Source organism: Lactuca saligna, chromosome 4 (assembly GCF_052625555.1).
Source record: "Lactuca saligna cultivar CGN05327 chromosome 4, ASM5262555v1, whole genome shotgun sequence".
Classification (NCBI taxonomy): domain Eukaryota; kingdom Viridiplantae; phylum Streptophyta; class Magnoliopsida; order Asterales; family Asteraceae; genus Lactuca; species Lactuca saligna.
The window spans coordinates 284,553,158-284,571,286 of NC_136420.1; the positions used below are offsets into that span (position 1 = coordinate 284,553,158).

The 18,129-nt window shown below is 33.2% G+C and overlaps 1 long non-coding RNA gene across 1 annotated transcript; it reads right to left on the reverse strand.

The window, feature by feature from the left end:
• Positions 1–15,373: 15,373 nt before the first annotated feature.
• LOC145043718 (uncharacterized) lies at positions 15,374–17,285 on the reverse strand. The gene is made up of 4 exons (XR_013681132.1): positions 17,143–17,285; positions 16,966–17,039; positions 16,763–16,883; positions 15,374–15,669 (listed from the first exon to the last, which is right to left on the reverse strand). It is a non-coding gene; the product is annotated as an uncharacterized LOC145043718 (long non-coding RNA).
• Positions 17,286–18,129: the final 844 nt, after the last annotated feature.

The following is an 18,129-nucleotide window of genomic DNA, read 5'->3' on the forward strand; positions in this document are numbered from 1 at the left end:
TGAAGTTGACATCCTCACGAACTTTCTTTACATCTTGTACAAAAAGAATATGACGTTCTTTTGTAGCAGCTTTTAAATCTTGAACAACAGAATTAAAATTGCTCCCTTGTGCTTTAATTCGAAGCTCATTATTTTTTTCTGTTTGATCAACCTTCTCCATGATACGTTTCTCAGCCCCTTTTATCATGACTTCAACCTCCATGGCTGATATAGAAGACATTCTACCAGAATTAGCTTGCGTTTGAATAATGGTCTTCAATTTCTGATTCAGAATTTTAAACTGTTTTCCTGTCATCAGCATATGATCAGGAATATCTTCTTCTTCTGAATCAAAAGGAATATCATCAAGTATCCCTCCAAAGGCACCTCCTTCAACTTCAGTATCAAAAAACTGTTGCGAAGGTTGAGGATTTTCGGGTGATTGAGATGGAAAAAGTGTTGTGAATGGGTTTTGAAGAGCATGATCGAATATTGATGAAGTGGTGGATAAAGTGGTAACAGGTAATGAAATGGGTAAAGATGTTGGGATTATTGGTGCAACACTCAGGATAAGTGCCCCCGTATCAGATACGTTGACAACTGTATCGGAAATAGGTACCGCCTCAGAAACTGATTTGGTGAGAGCTATTTCGAGTGGTTTGGTTTGTGGTAGAGTGGTAGAAGTTTGCGAAGTGTGAATAAGTGGTAAAGAAACATTTACCATAGATGTGACAGGTGGAGTTTCCAGAACAATTTCTTCATCAGATGATTCATTGCGAATCACCATCTTCCTCCTTTTGACAAACGTACGTTGCATATTTTTGGCAACATCTTCAGCTCGTTGTCTTTTCTTGCCTGGAGACACCGGTGCGGGAATACTGCGAATAGTAACGCCTTTACTACTCACTTCAGCTTTGCGAATTTGCTTCAATACCCCAGACTTAGAAGGTATGAGTTCTTTCTTCGACTTTGATGAAGTTTCTTCAGTTGGAATAGCTTCATCTTGTACTTTTGGTGAGGATGAATCCTTCGCATTTTTCTTGCTAACCTTCGTTTTCTTTGATGGAGTAGCAACGTCTTGTAATACTCCAGTCTGATCTGATGTATCAATATTTCGCAAATATCTTACCAAAACTTTGTGAGTTGGAGAAACTTTGCGAAGCATCGCATCTGGAATACGAGCCACATGAGAAAAAATTGCCTCATCATCTTCTACAGTCTTTGGAAATTGATAGAAGGAAAATTCAGCAACTTCAAAATCTGTCATCACTGGAATTGCTTCTTTCTCATAAACTTTTTCCAGAATTAAGCTCCAGTATCTTGCACATGAAATCCCCTTCTCCGAATTTGTATTTTCAAGATTTTTAACAAATTCCTTCCACAACTGAGTTGCATAGTCAACATTGATATCATAGTAGATGCCCCTTACCATAGCATATACTTCCACTCTTCCTCTATCCAGTCCAACTGATCTTCCTGTAAGATACCTTAGAAAAATGCCAAATAGGAAATTCCAGATACACGGCAACCCAGACTTTCTGAAGTCACTGATTTTCTCAAGCTCCGGTTGATGCCCCATCTCATTGAACATGTGAATGATCTGCGAGTTGACAGGTTTGACAAACGGAGGGTTGTTTGGAATCTGCAAGATTTCAACAAACAACTTCTTGGACAGTTTAACCCGTTTGTTGTTGGTTAAATTGAAAGTAATCACATCCGCCGTGTGATTGTATGATGCCGTTGAACCTGCTCGAGATAGCCATACCATTGGAACAGAGAATGAACTAAACATAGCAGTTGACAAAGATGATCGTTTCAGAGCAACGATAAGCATCTTCAATTCTTCAGGATAAGCAGAAACGTTTGGATCAACTTGGTAATTGGTGCTTTGAATCTTCATCAGGGATTGAGAAAGAACCTCATCAGTATTGGAATGAGTGGCTGCCATTGTTAGGGTTTTGAGAAAGTTGAAGTTTTGATCAAGGTTTAAACTTTGAAGTTTTGTGAGAGTTCTTGTTTGCGTAACCGTACATAGTGTTCTTGATCCCCCTTTTATAGGTTACTCAAAATTGATTTGAAATTAAAGCAGGATACATTTAATGTTATCCGATGTGGCACCTTGAAACTTGGATCATGACTGCAAAAGATAACTATGATTCAAAAAGTAACTGTCACATCTCCTTGAAAACCGGATAGAATACCAACCATTTTGAGTATACAGCCTGGCAAGTTTCCGTTATAGAATCCGAAACGTTAAAACCCTTTGCATGGAAGCAAGGCTCATTCACTTTTGGGATTTAAAGTGAAGTCATATGCCAGATTTGCGAAATCATCAGTCTGAGTTGGTTTTACTCAGAACCTCAAGGATTTCGTGTGTGCATTGTGTCAATAGAATAAGATAAGAAACAAGAAAATTTGGAATGTTGTGATGTCAAAATTTTAATTTGACATGAATGCAGTAAAAGCCCAGGCAAAGGTTGCTTCATTAATCATGCTGTTAGATCTTAAACACAAACTTGTGATTTGTCTAGGTTTTGATTGGTTTGATCAAAGACCTCAAGGACAAATCTCTTCAAAAAATTTGGAGTGTAAGAATTGTTTGGTTTAAAAAGATTGGATAAGAATCGAAGTGTACCTCTGTTACAATGAACAAAACAGAAAACTCTTAACTCATTTGAGAAGAGTAAGGTAGCTCTTTTTGACTTATGCGAATATAAGCCTTTTTGGGAAGAAATTTTCATGTGATAATTTCATTAAGGCTTTCTTTTTACACATAGAGTCGTGTTGAGGCTTTTGGTCTACTTACAACAGCATGCTTCTAGGGACATCCTAACTAGTTTTTAAAAGAAATTTAATACCTTCCCATAGAAACAAATATGTATGACCTCTTCGCATTTTAGCCCTGTATTAAATTCTCAGTACACAAAGTTTAAAGAATAAAGAAAACAAAAATATTTTTGTGATTTTTGAATTTTTCAAAATTAAAGAACAAAAAAATAAAATCTTTTTGGATTTTTAATTTTTCAAAATTGAAAACATAACAAAATAAAATCTTTTTGTATTTTTGATTTTTCAAAATTAAAAACAAAAAACATAAAATCTTTTTGGATTTTTGATTTTTCAAAATTAAAAACAAAAAAATCTTTCTGGATTTTTGATTTTATAAAAGTAAAAAAAAAAATTATTCGTAAACCTTACCTTAGTTGTTATAAGCTTAGATGCGAAAAGATGTGGATGCGAAGCCTCTGAATGAACAGTAACCTCTGAATAATGTTGACTCTTATCTGCTGAACAAAACTTTTAGTCTTGTGTTGTTGAAATTGAATTCGCATTAATCATCCCCAAACCTGCTAAAATTCTAACAAATGATTTTTCATCAAGAGGTTTTGTAAAAATATCAGCAAGTTGTTCAGCTGTTTTAACAAAATGAATTTCAATATTCCCATCTTCCACATGATCTTTGATAAAATGATATCGAAGAGCAATGTGTTTTGTCTTTGAATGTTGTACTGGATTATGACAAATGCGAATTGCACTTTGTGAATCACAATACAAAGGAATCTTTTTCATGTTTATTGCATAATCACGAAGTTGACTTTGAATCCAAATAATTTGCGAAGTGCAAGCAGTCGCAGATATGTATTCTGCCTCAGCGGTTGATATAGCCACACAAGTCTGTTTCTTTGATTGCCAGCTCACCAACTTTCCATCCAATAGTTGACATCCACCAGTCGTACTTTTTCTATCCAAAGTACATCCTCCTAGATCGGAATCTGAAAAAGCTTGAATGAAAAATCCTGTTTTCGCAGGATACCAAAGTCCTAAAGAAACGGTTCCCTTTAGATAGCGAAAAATATTTTTCACTGCAGTCAAATGAGGTTCTCTTGGATTAGTTTGATATCTAGCACAACAACAAACCGAAAACATAATATCAGGTCTACTTGCAGTTAAGTACAATAAAGACCCTATCATGCTACGATATAGTGTTAGATCAACAGCATGAGCATCTAACGAAGGAGTTAGTCTTGTTCCTACTGCCATAGGTACTCTGAGTTTTGTGCTATTAAGCATTCCAAACTTTTCAAGCAAGTTCTTCGTATATTTTTCTTGATTGATTAAGATTCCTTCCCTGTTCTATCTTATGTTTAAACCAAGAAAATTATTAATTTTTCCCATCATGCTCATTTCAAACTGACTTTTCATTAAATTTTCAAATTCAATTGACAATGCTAGATCAGTTGAACCAAAGATAATATCATCAACATAAATTTGAACAAGCATTAGATGACACCCAACTTTCTTGCGAAATAATGTGGGGTCGACTGATCCTTGTTTAAATTTAGATTGTTTCAAGAAATTTGTAAGTGTTGCGTACCAGGCCCTTGGTGCTTGTTTTAACCCATATACAGCTTTGTCAAGGATATAAACATGATTAGGATGTTCATTGTTAACAAATCCTGGTGGTTGTTCAACATACACTGTTTCTTCTAGTTTTCCATTTAAGAATGCACATTTAACATCCATTTGATAAACATCAAAGTCTTTGTGAGCTGCATAGGCTAAAAATATGCGAACTGCTTCAAGTCTTACAACAGGTGCAAAGGTTTCTTCATACTCAATACCTTCTTGTTGCGAATAACCTTTAACCACTAGTCTTGCTTTATTTCGAATAATATTGCCATCTTTGTCGGTTTTGTTTTTAAAAATCCATTTTAATCCAACAATTGAAACATCAGAAGGTTTAGAAACTAATCTCCAAACCTTGTTTCGTTCAAATTCATCCAATTCAGATTGCATAGCAACAACCCAATCTGAGTGTTCCATAGCATTCTTTACTGTTTTTGGCTCTATTTTCGAAATAAAGACATTAAACATACATAGTTCTTGGTTTGCATTCAATACCTCATTTTTCGCACGAAGTTGAGCTCTAGTCAACACACCTTCTTGTGGATTACCAATTACCTGTTCTTTTGGATGATTTCTTGTCCATTTCTCAAGTGGTGGAAAATTAGGATCAAATTCTAATGGTGCATCTTCATTCATATCTTCATTTTCAGATCCTGCAACAGAAAAGTTATCATTAAATTCATGAAACTCTTCATTTTTATCAAGATTAATTGTCTCTGTTTCATCATGCTCCCCCTCAACATGATCTGCATCTTGATACTCCCCCTCAAAATGATGTTCCTGTTGATTCTGCAAATGCTCCCCCTCAACTTGATGATTCATAATTTCTTTCTCCCCCTCAAAAGTTGGCTGACAATCTTCATGAATATTCGTGTGTTCCTCCTCCATACGAACATCTGATGTGCTTTCACAAGTTATCGATGTTGTAGTTATCGTTGATTCATCAGTATGTTTTGAGGATTCTGATGTTTGATTATCAGGAGGATTATTTTCTGCGTCAATTGCCCTGTCAGGAATTCCAAAAATTAAGTCATAATCAAAATCATTGATTTCAGAATTATCAATTTGAGTATTTGAATCCACAAGTATTGATTTATTTTCAAATTTACTATCAATTTGTTTAAGATAGTAATCATCAAATGTTAAATTGAAAGTTTCTTCAATTTTTCTTGTTCGTTTATTAAGCACTCTGTAGGCAACTGAATTCTGTGAATATCCTAAGAAGATGCCTTCATCAGCTTTAGCTTGGAACTTGGACAAATTATCTTTGAGATTCATGATAAAGCACCTGCAACCAAAAACATGAAAGAATTTTACATTAGGTTTCCGATTATTGATTATTTCATATAGAGTAACATTGAATCTTCGATGAATGTATGATCGATTCTGAGTAAAACATGATGTGGACACAGCTTCTGCCCAAAGATATTGAGGTAGATTCGCATATGTTAACATGGTTCTGGCTGCTTCGCATAGAGATCGATTTCTTCTTTCAACTACACCATTTTGCTGTGGAGTATATGGTGATGAGAAATTATGCGAAATGCCTTTGCTTGTGAGAAAAATGTCAAGAGTTTGATTTTTAAACTCAGAACCATTATCACTTTTAATTTTTCGTACATTCTTCTTCAGACTAATTTCAATCTTTCTGATAAAATCAATCATCATCTGAGCAACTTCAGATTTCAACCTGAGAAAAAACACCCACGTGAATCTAGAGAAATCATCTACAACAACTAAAATATACCGCTTTTTATTTATTTTTGCAACGGTTGATGGTCCACATAGATCAATGTGAAGAAGTTCCAATGGATCTACTATTTTTGAATCTATCACAACCGGATGACCTTTTTGATGTTGTTTTCCTTGTTCGCAAGCTGCACACAAAGAATCATTGTCAAATTTTAGTACTGGTAACCCTCGAACTAAATCTTCAGTTACAAGTTTATTTATATTTCGAAAGTTCAAATGTGACAATCTTCTATGCCAAAGCCAGCTTAGATCATTAGATGCTTTTGATAGTAAACACACAGTTGGTTTTCCCACAATTGGTTTGATGTCCAGTGTAAACATATCACCATATCTTTTGGATTTGAGAAGTATTTCATTTGTCTTTGCATTTGAAATGATACTTCCTTCTTCATTAAATACAACTTGATTTCCAGTACCCACAACAAGTTGTGATACACTTATCAAATTATGTTTAAGTCCTTCAACATAAGCAACTCTGTTTACTGTGAAGTTTCCATTTGTGACTTTCCCATACCCTTTCACTTGACACTTGTGATTATTTCCAAATTTGACTACTCCAACATTTTCCAAGCTTCTGTAATCTCGCAAATTTTCCTTTCTTCCAGTCATATGACGAGAGCAACCACTATCAATATACCATTTCATATCATATTGCTCGTCACATATCACCTGCATTTATTGAAAGAATTTAGGAACCCAAGACTTATTGGGTCCATCATTAGTATAATGAAACAAATTTTTGGAATTTAAAAACCATGTTTTCACTTTGTTTGTAACAGAATCCATTATATCAACATCATCAGTTCTAGATATTGAGACATAGTCATTCAATAATTTTGGATTTCCATTGATTGTAATCTTATCCTTCACAACATTCGCACTTTTGATAACTGGTTTCCATTTTTGAACCTGAACTTGCGAATTATGAGATGATGCACTAGCAATTGAAGAATTATTTGTGAACTTATCAAATGCACTTTTGATTTGTTCTTCTGAAAACTTCCCACTTTGATATTTCTTTCCTTTCCCTTCAAACCAATGATTGATCGTACTTACATCAGATTTTCCTTTTGTGTATGAAACTTTGGTTGGTTTTGAGATTGAAGGATTTGGAAAATTTGGTTGTTTTGGTGAAAATTTCACTTTGGCTTGAGTTGAGTTTTTCAAACTTGATGAAGTATTTGTGAATTTGCCAACATTTTGAAACTTTTGATTATTTGCAAATTTTTGCGGATTCTCAAATTTTCGATTGTTGTCATATTTGCGAATATATGGAACCTTGTCAACAAAGTTTATTGGTTTATGAAAACTTGAATATGTTTGTGTTTATTAGTTTTGAAATTTTGATGATGTTGTTGAAATTTGTTCTTTTTCATCTCTTGATTTTTAATTAGACACAACTTGCCAGAATATTGCTTTTCTTGCTTTTCTTTTTGAAACATTATTTTCTGTTGAATAATTTCCAACCATCAATTTGAATTCATGAGAATTTAGTTTCACTTCAATCTTTGATTTTTCACCTTTTTCAAATATTTTGTTTGATTTTTCACCTTTAACCACCCATTTTTGTAATGATTTTTGTTTTTGAAACACATAAGGATTTTAAGTTAAATGGTTTTCTTCTGTGTTTTGATTTGCGAAAAAACCTTCTGTCGTGGACTTTTGATTATCTTTTTCAATCATTTTATTGAACTCAGGATGAACTTTCTCATCATTTCCAGTAGTGACAAAAACTTGATTTGGAAAAATGGTTTGCAAATAATGTGCGCCTTTGTCATTTAAAATTTTGTAAAATTCTTTTGTATTTTCAAACACTTGATCAACCACAACCCTTTGAGGTGTTTCATTTGAATCCTTCTTTTCTTCTTTGTTCTCATCAGTATCATTAGTTTTCCAGCTTTCAACTTCCACATTATCAAACTTACAATGTTGCGAAGTTGAAGGTTTATCAACTTCATCCTCTACTATTGAATCAACTATTATTTCTTTACCTTTGATCTTAGATGTGATATTAATGATTGACAATTGAGAACAATCAACCTCTTCTTCCTCTTCCATCTCACTGATTTCACTCACGTTATCAGAATTTTCATCAATATTAGCATAATTGAATTGTGAGGCAAGAGTTGAATTTTCAGTTTTCTTTATGATTTTCACTTGTTCACTCTTTGTCAAACCTTCATTGACAATGTTAACCAACTCATCAGCATTCAGAAATTCATCAATTTTGACAATACCATATGGATATCTATCATCAGCTATTTTGTCAAATTGAGCAATTGTACTTTCACAATCATAAGAAACAACATCAACTTTTTCACGTTCATACTCAAGAAAAAGTAAAAGCTTCCTATGTTGTTCTTTGCTAATGTCAGAAGAATGATGTAAAGCAGTTAATTTTGCATACAATCTTTTTGCTGAATTACAATATATGTTTCTTTGTGCTAGCAACAACCTAACATCATTTGTAAGATTATTCCTATCACAATCTATATTTTTGACTTGCATTTCCAGTTTTTCAACTCTGCTATTCTTTTTTCTAAATCTCTTCGTGTCTCACTAAGTTGCAAATTTAATTTCTTAGCTTCATTACTACCAGACACAATAACAGAATCAAAATAAGCCACAATATCATCAAATGAAACAATTTCAGCATTATAAGCAGATAAAGGAATATTAAAAGATTCAAGAATTGCACGTACCGTGGTTGTCATGGGTGACTTGTCAGTGGATTTAGATACAAAACATCGCCCTGAAATGTTCTCTTCGCAATCCTCAAAACTTGTGAACACTGCCCCATGTGTGGGATGCCTCATTTCCTCGTCATCAGATCCTGAAGACCATATCTGATAAGTTCCACTTTCTTCATCAGCAGATTCTCCCTTAGCAACTAAAGACACTCCTTTGGTCTTAGCACGTAATTCTTCAATCTTTTCGGAGTAGTATGCTTCATCTTTAACTTTTTCTTTCTTCTCTTCGTTCTTTCGCAACATGCAATCAGCTGCGAAATGATTCACACCATTGCAATAGTGACAGTAAATTCCTGCATCACCCTTCAACTTTTTCTCTTCATCCGCATTTTTCTGTTTTTCATCTATTTTCTCCATTTTCTTCCTCTCCTCCCCTCCAGTTCTTGTGACAGCATTCTTCGCATCACTATTCTTTCCTTTTGGATTAAAAGGCTTTTTGAAAAACTTCTTAACTCTGTTGTTTGAATAGAATGCTACAGCTTCATCATCGGAGTTCATCAAAAATCCTTCTTCATCTGAACCATCTTTTTCATTAGTTTCTGATACCTTTGAAACAAGAGCCAAAGGACCACCAATAACTTGTTTTGATTCTTCATACATTTATGAGACCTTACATTCATGTGTTTTCAGTTGATTGTAGAGATCATTCAATTTAGTTGTATCAAAACTTTGTTGATTCTTAATCATCATGCTCACACTTCGCCATTCCTTGCGAAGACCCAAAATGAAAGTTAAATTGAATTTCATGAGAGATCTAGTGATACCATACCTATTGCAGCGAAACATAAGCTCATTCAGACGATCATAGTAATTTTCGAGAGTTTCTGTATCCTTTTGTCTGAATTCCTTCAGTTCAACTAGACATTGCTTCATAGAGTTGATCTTCGTCTTTTCGCTACCTTGATACTTTTCTTTTAGAGTATTCCATATATCCTTGGCTGTTTTACAACTTCGAATGTAATTGTAAACCATAGGAGGTAGAACACCTCTTAGTTCCCTCACGCACCTCTTTTCATTATTCTTCAGTTGTTTTCGTTGTTCTTCAACATCAGTAGATGCAGTGGATGGTCCAGTTGGTTGAACATTAGCAGGAGCTTGTACTGTTCCATCGATACAATTCCAAAGTTCTTCATCAATTCCATTTAAGTAATCTTCCATTCTATCAGCCCACTGATCATAGTATTCTGGAATTAACATCGGAATTTTGGTTGAGGAACCAAGCAAGTGAGAGAAAGAAGTCATTGTATTCATGTTGAAGTTCGCCATTGATGAACACAGAAAATATCCGAAAACTTGAAAAATTGATGAATTTCATAATTTGATCAAATGAATTGATCACAAATCACTAATCGATTACTCGACTTAACAATTCAAATACAGAATCAATTCAAATATGAAGATCAAAAGTGATTTTCAAAACCAAAAATGCGCGGAAATTTTGAGTAAGTTTTGCAACTCAAAAAGCAAATGATTCTTATACGAAAATCAGATCTAAGCAGTTTGAACCTGGCTCTGATACCAATTGATGATAAATGTTATCGAGAATTGAGAAAAGAAAAGATAGATTTGAACGATTGAAGATGAAGAACACAAAGAGTAAATATTAATCAGATTTCATATTGATTAAGACTGATTACAGAATAAGCAGAAGAGAGATTTGTGTTTCGCGACTGTGTCTATCTCTACTTCTAGCTTCAGTCCCTATTTACAGGGAACATACAAAAAATATACAAAGTCTAGAACTTTTCACTTCGCATACAAAATGACTTAGTAAAATAACATAAAATGCGAAACAATACAATACACTATTTTCGACTTTTTATAATTTACATCTACAGAATGATTACATACCTTGTTCCATTGAGATTTTCGGATCTAGAGACTAGGAAGAGCTTTCCAGTTGATCTCAAGAACTCTCTCTAAAATCCCTCAGCAATGAACCATACGAATTTCTTAGTGTATTTTCGTGTGTCTTGATTTGCTCCTCATCACATATATTTATAGATGGAGATAAACCCTAATGTGAGAGATGGAAGGGATCTTGAGGATCTTGAGTCAAACCGGGAACTCAACCCACAAGGTAAGTAAATATTCTATAAATCGGTCCATCAACAATTTATACTCTTACCATAATAATTGGATTTAATAATATATATCTACATATTTATGAAGTGGTCCTATAATTATCCAACAATCTCCCACTGGACCACGAATATATAAATGTACGTATAACTGTATAAGCACTTTAATGAATGTTATTATAACATTGGTACCCTTAAACAATCTCGTCCACTAATCATAATAGTATAGGATCAAAGCGGCCTTCGTTACAATTTACGTAACTAAACCTATCAATGGTCACATCTACATATATAACTAACAACATAGATTAAACATGATGTGTGGTTTTAAAATCTAAATAGATTTACAACGAGTTCCTCTTGAGATTGAAGTAAGATCAAACTTCAAATAAGTGCAACTAATAACGGAGTTCACCGAATTCTTAATTCTGTACAGAAAAACATAATTGATCTTAAACAAAACGCAAAGCACCATAAAACTCCCACTAAAACCAAATATCACACCAACGTGTGTAGTATGCTCCTGAAAGACCTAGGGAGGTAATCCCTTTATGAGCGGATCCGCTTTCATGGAGTTTGTTCATATGTGCTATATATATATATATATATATATATATATATATATATATATATATATATATATATATATTCCATTTTGCACTATTGTGTTAACAGAAGGAAACTTGATGTCAATATGTTTTGACTTAATAGAACTTCTGTTGTTGGAATATAACATTGCTGACTTATTATCACAACTTTAGTGGTCTTTCAATACCAACAATGTGTAGCCTCGTGACAAATTTCCGCAACCATATTCCATGTTACAAATTATGCTGCCATTATGGAAGAAGCTACCGAAGTTTATTCCATGAAATGGTTTATCATGCTAAAATGTAAAAGTATCCTGATATGGATCAGTAACCATTTTGGCATCTAATAAAATCAAATTCTTAATAAAAATGATCTCCAAAACATCTAAATTTCCTGTAGTTGAGCATATAGACTTTTGTTATATATAGATATCTCAAATCCATTTGGTTGCTTTCTTATTATCCAAACTTGAGTTGCATAGATATCTACCCAAATCCAAAAAGATAAATTTACTCCCACTTAATATGTGATACACAAAACCATCTTTTGTATTTACCTCAAAACCAAAAGAGATAAAAAAAAAATTTGATGAAAAATATGGTACCACGCATAGGATATCCAAAGTTGAGGTTGTTGAGTTTGTGTATTTTGAATAGGAGATTGAATAACATTGTCGATCATTTTTCCATAATTTGCATACTATCGAAAGCAATAATAGGAATCAAGATTGATTCCTCCTTAAAGATAATGTTTTAACCTTGTTTCTCCCCCAAACTCAACATCCTCAAAGAATGTTGTTGTATCCAAAAATACAAGGTCAATACCTATACAATTGAGAACTAACATAATGCCCTCATTCCATTCCTTAAAGTTAATCTCATTGAGTACATGACTCATAAATGTGATCAATGTTAACAAAAATAATACCATAATTCAAACATAAGCAAATCTATTTTTATGCTCATTAATCCATAAACCGTAATCAATAAATTCAATTTATGACATCTTTATAAGGTATCAACACAAGATTAATATCAAGTCTTTGGACAGTAATACTAACTTGCAAGAGATAACCTTATTTTAGAGATAAACATTGATAATAAATCATGTCAATTAACAAGCCCCTCTTTGGATTGACTTATTAATCACATGGAACCAAAAAATCACCACATGTTTATCACCACATATATGTTTATTCGGCCAAATATCAGTTTACCTTTGGGTCAACTAATACCCTCATTAATAAACACATAAACTATAAATTTTGATAATAAGAATTGACAATATATCATATCAATTAATAAGTCCCTCTTTGGATTGACTAATTAATGACATGTAACCTAAAAATTGTCACATATTTATCATCAAAAACGTGTTTATCCGACCAAATACTAACCTACATTTGGGTTGATTAATATCCACATTAATAAACACAAACCATACAATTTAAGTTCTTTGTAAATTAATTTTTACAAAAGATATCACTTTGACGATATATTGTGTCAATTAATTTATCTTTAAAATAAGTAATAGGTCATAAATGAAATTTATCAATAATCAAAAATAATAATAATAATAATAATAATAATAATAATAATAATAATAATAATAATAAAATTACAAATATTAATCGGTATCAAAATTACCGTTTTCATAAGTGTAATTTATTGGCCAACTAAACATATCAAAATAAACAATGATATGTAGACAAGCATATATTTCCACATGTAAACATGAATTAGTTTTGTGGGCATGATATAACAAATTTAATAAACATTATCCTAAATTTCATTCAACACCATGAATAATTGTTAAGTTTATAATTTGTTAATGCCATAAATGTTTACTTAACTAATTGGCCCATGCATACACACGCAAATGGGTGTAACTGAAAGAAAAAATAGTGATTAAAACTTCAAATATAAATCCAAAGGAGTAGAGTTACGTCAACAAAGGAAATAATAGAGTTTGACAACTCTACAAGGGTTTGACGTGAGCACTTTAACACACTCGAATGCAATATTTAATTTGCAACATTTTCTTTCAAAATCTTTGTAGGTTTATTATTTATCAAAGGAGTATGGTCAATTTTGCTAACTCCTAACAGGGCTGATTTCATTTACCAATACACTAAACAGTAAAATCAGTAAAGCAAAGTTCCAGTAGTCAAACTCAAGGTACAAAATATATGCACACAATCTTGTTTCTAGTACAACTCAATGCAGTAAATTAATATTAAAGGAAGCCTTAAACCAAATGTGTTGTTATCAAGGTAATCAAGACACATAAAAGTCACGGTCTAGCAAACTCAAATAAAAAATAATAATAATAACCAGCTATGGATAGCATATAACCATCGGTCCATAAATTATTTGAAGCTTTAATGTCTTTTGAAGAAAAAAACAATATACTCTTGATCTCAAGAAGTAACAAAAAAATAAAATATCTCAAACCTCTTTTTCCCTCATCGTCGGACACGAATGTACAATACATAAAACAATTTTGAAGTAACGAGGACAATCAGGTATGTTTTCATTTAAAGATCAAAAGAACTAAGACCATCACACAATTTGTTGATAACAGATTCGAGTACGGCTCTGATACCAATTGTTGGATATTTTAATAACCAAAACGTAAAACGCGGAAGCATAATATGAAGATCTTTAATCTCAAATCTAATTAAAAGAAACTTAAACATCAAAGAATGATTACATACATTGTTCCATTGAGATTTTCGGATCTAGAGACTAGGAAGAGCTTTCCAGTTGATCTCAAGAACTCTCTCTAAAATCCCTCAGAAATGAACCATACGAATTTCTTAGTGTATTTTCGTGTGTCTTGATTTGCTCCTCATCACATATATTTATAGATGGAGATAAACCCTAATGTAAGAGATGGAAGGGATCTTGAGGATCTTGAGTCAAACCGGGAACTCAACCCACAAGGTAAGTAAATATTCTATAAATCGGTCCATCAACAATTTATATTCTTACCATAATAACTGGATTTAATAATATATCGTATCGTGGTCCCATAATTATCCAACAGGATTATGATAAAAATCAAATCTTTGTTGGGGAATTGAAGTTTATGCGAAATTGACCGTAAAGAAACTTGGAGGAGATGAATAAGTAACCCGTAAGTGTAAATTACTTGTAAGGAAATGTGAACGCAATGTGTTTTTCGGAAAAGCTGGAATGGGTGGAAATTAAAGTAAGGCACTTATTTGGTCAAAAGAATAGGGTAGCTAAGTAGCTTTATTTGAACAAATTAAGAATAAAGGCAATTTTTATTGTCTGTATATTTTCCCTTTTGAAAAAGATATTATACTAGCTAGAAGCTAGGTAGGAGGTACAAGGAAAATTTAACAAAATAAGTATCGCGTTTTGACACCATCCTTCCCACCTGAACCATCAGTTTTCATCCTTGAATTGATTCATAAGTGTGAGATAAACTGTACCTAACTTGCCAACGCCATGTTCGATTTAGGGATATTTGAATGCACTTTATGGTTTCTTAACTCCCACATAACCCACAATAATACGAATGCTATAGCCACATATATTTCAACCAAATTACCCGTACCTCCTTAACTATTGCACAACTCAAAAATACATGAGCTTTGTCCTTTGTTTCTGACTATAGATACAGCAAGTAGGGATGGAATTGATTCTTGCTTTATTGAGATTAACCATGGTAAATAGTCTCCAATGGCTCACCTTCCAGGCTAAAATTTTCAATTTACTTGGGACGAGATTGTTCTAAAATTGTTAAAAATCATCATTTAATTGTTTATTTGTCACATGTGGAGAAATGGTCAACATAGGACTCATTCACAACGGAGAATCAGCAGGATCCCGTAAATATCAGACATTTAGTTACTTGTAACACTCCAAATCAGGTATTACCTTTGAAGCCCTTGAAATTTTAAATATTGCAAAATAAGTCCCTTAAGTACATTGGGCTTACTTCATGAGTAGGTTTGATCCTTGTGAGAGGATGTTATTAATATACGCTCAGCCTTGTGTGGGAAAGTCTCCACCTCTTCATCAAGAGTGTTCATGTGAACTGACCTGTAGTCTAGTCGCACCTTCTCGTTCTCCCTATATCTGCACATTTTAAGATCAACATAACATCATATAGCTAATTATAAGAGATTAATGATTTTCAAATTGTAATAATATCAGCAAAATAATGCATATATGCTAAATGCAGGAAATACCATTGTACTTTCATTCATTTGAGTATTATAGCGTCATATTTCATTTCTTTCTACTACAACAAACATCTACTCAATTCTAGAATTGTATTCGTAATATCATTTCTTATTAAAACATTATATTTTGAAAACTCTACCCAATTATAGCATTGAATTTTCAATTTCATTTCATATTAGAACATTACACTTTGTAGTTTTGTATTTTCATATTCATTTCTAATCAAAACGTGATGATGCTTTAAAAATCAACCCAATAATAGCAGTGAACATTGATTTTGTATTTGAACGTGATAGCTATAGCCTGGTATAGTTAAATAGGTTGGGTTGGGTTGAGATTTTCAACCTATTTATTGTTTTAGTAACCAAACAGGTCAACCCGAAAATGACCCAACGTAACCCACTGCCATCCCTATTTTTTACCAAAAGCATTGTGTTGGTTGTAGAGACTAGGACCAAGCTGAATTTTAGAAAGGACACGTAGAGGATGAGTGGACAATTTTAGAAAGGACATGTAGAGGATGAGTGGACAATGTTTTTACAAATTTAGACAGCTAAGACAGAATATATTTCGTACAATTTTAACAAGGAGCATACTAATGGAGTAGAAGTGTATATCAAGTAGCAGTGTAGTACTAGTGGGAGCAAGTACTAAACCCAAAAGAGAGTATAAAGTAATTGGGGTCTATGATCCATATAAAGAAGGGGGGACGAGGAATTTTTTGTTATTGTTGTTGATAATTGGGTAGATTTTTCAAAGTATAATAGGTCGACACGAAAGTAGGATGCCATAATAAACACACCAAGAAAAGTATGCTACTACCCATGCATATACATATGTTTATATAAAAGAGAAATTTACCCAAACGTGTGTTTCGTCCATTTCTCATCATCAGTTTTTGGCAAAAGCATTAAACTTCATTCATGAGAAAATGTAAAGAGAAGAACAAAATTAAAAAGGAGATATGAATATAATGTTAGCGAACCATAAAATCTTTATGGACATGAGCTCCTTTACTCTCTTTCCTGGCTTCAGCTGAATGCATGGTGATACATGCATTAATCAACAGGTTCTCCAACTCTATTGTCTCTAGCAAGTCAGAGTTCCTGAAATATGTCTTCACATAAATACATCTGACCATAATAATAATAAAAAAATACTAAATCTTAAAAGTCCAATGGAATTTACCATATCAAGCTTCTATCTTTCAATTTGACATCATGCATGATAACTCTCCCATGCTTTGTACATCAGATCGCAACCTACAACACTCACATAGTCAGCCAATATGGTCACCAGAAATAACATATGTATATAAATATCTATATTCTATACACACGCACACACACACACACTGACACACACCTTCTTCTAACGTCTCATGTACATGTGTTAAAGACAGCAGCATTATTTTGCATGATTCAGCATGTTCAATCGGATACGAGAGTGAAGTGAACCATTTGAATTCCTGATTTTGTCTAACCATGCAATGGTCTTCTCTCCAGTATCCTTTTCCAATGGTTTTTGTTTTTTACCTGTATATAGCAGAGAAACTTGAGGCCATATGATGCATTTTTTTCTATTAATTATACATGCAAAACTTGGAAAACAACTTCACCTGGCTTATGGATTTCTGAAACTCTATTAGCAAAAGCTCTACGGAAAACAACAATGCCACCAAAAACAACAATGCCAAGAAGAGAATTTGCTCCAAGACGATTAGCACCATGAACTGAGATTTAATTGGTGAAGAAACATAAAACATACCTACACCACGACCTTCTCTGATTTCCATTGTCATGGATATTGAAACAACATCCCTTGATGCAAGATCCTTTGCAGTTGGAGCATAACGTTCCATAAATCTTTCACCTTCACTATTCCTTAAAATACCCCCTTCACCACGAGATCCTGCATTGAGATGAACTAGGTTATAAGTCTTTTCAGTTGAACAAATAGAAATATACACTAACCTTCAGTAATGAGGCACAAACTCAAGATCCTGAAACAATTAGGTATTAATAGAAATTCATGGGGATGATGAAATAAAGTTTAGTTATAATATTAATACCTCAAGAGGAAGGCCTCCACACATAGCATTCCCATCCCCTGTGCAAGTATGAGCAGAGGTTTTTGAGAAATATGCTCTACCATAACCCTGGAAACAAAACAAAAATGTGATGAGATCATAAGTAGATATCCCTATTAGAGACCAAATTAAGTTCAACTAACGCATATTCCCCCTAGTCGCCAAGATTGGGAACAAGGGAAAATTTTGATGCAAGACTCCTATATATACTTGTGAAGTTCTTGATGCTGAACTACACCCAATAATTCAAACTTTTTATTATC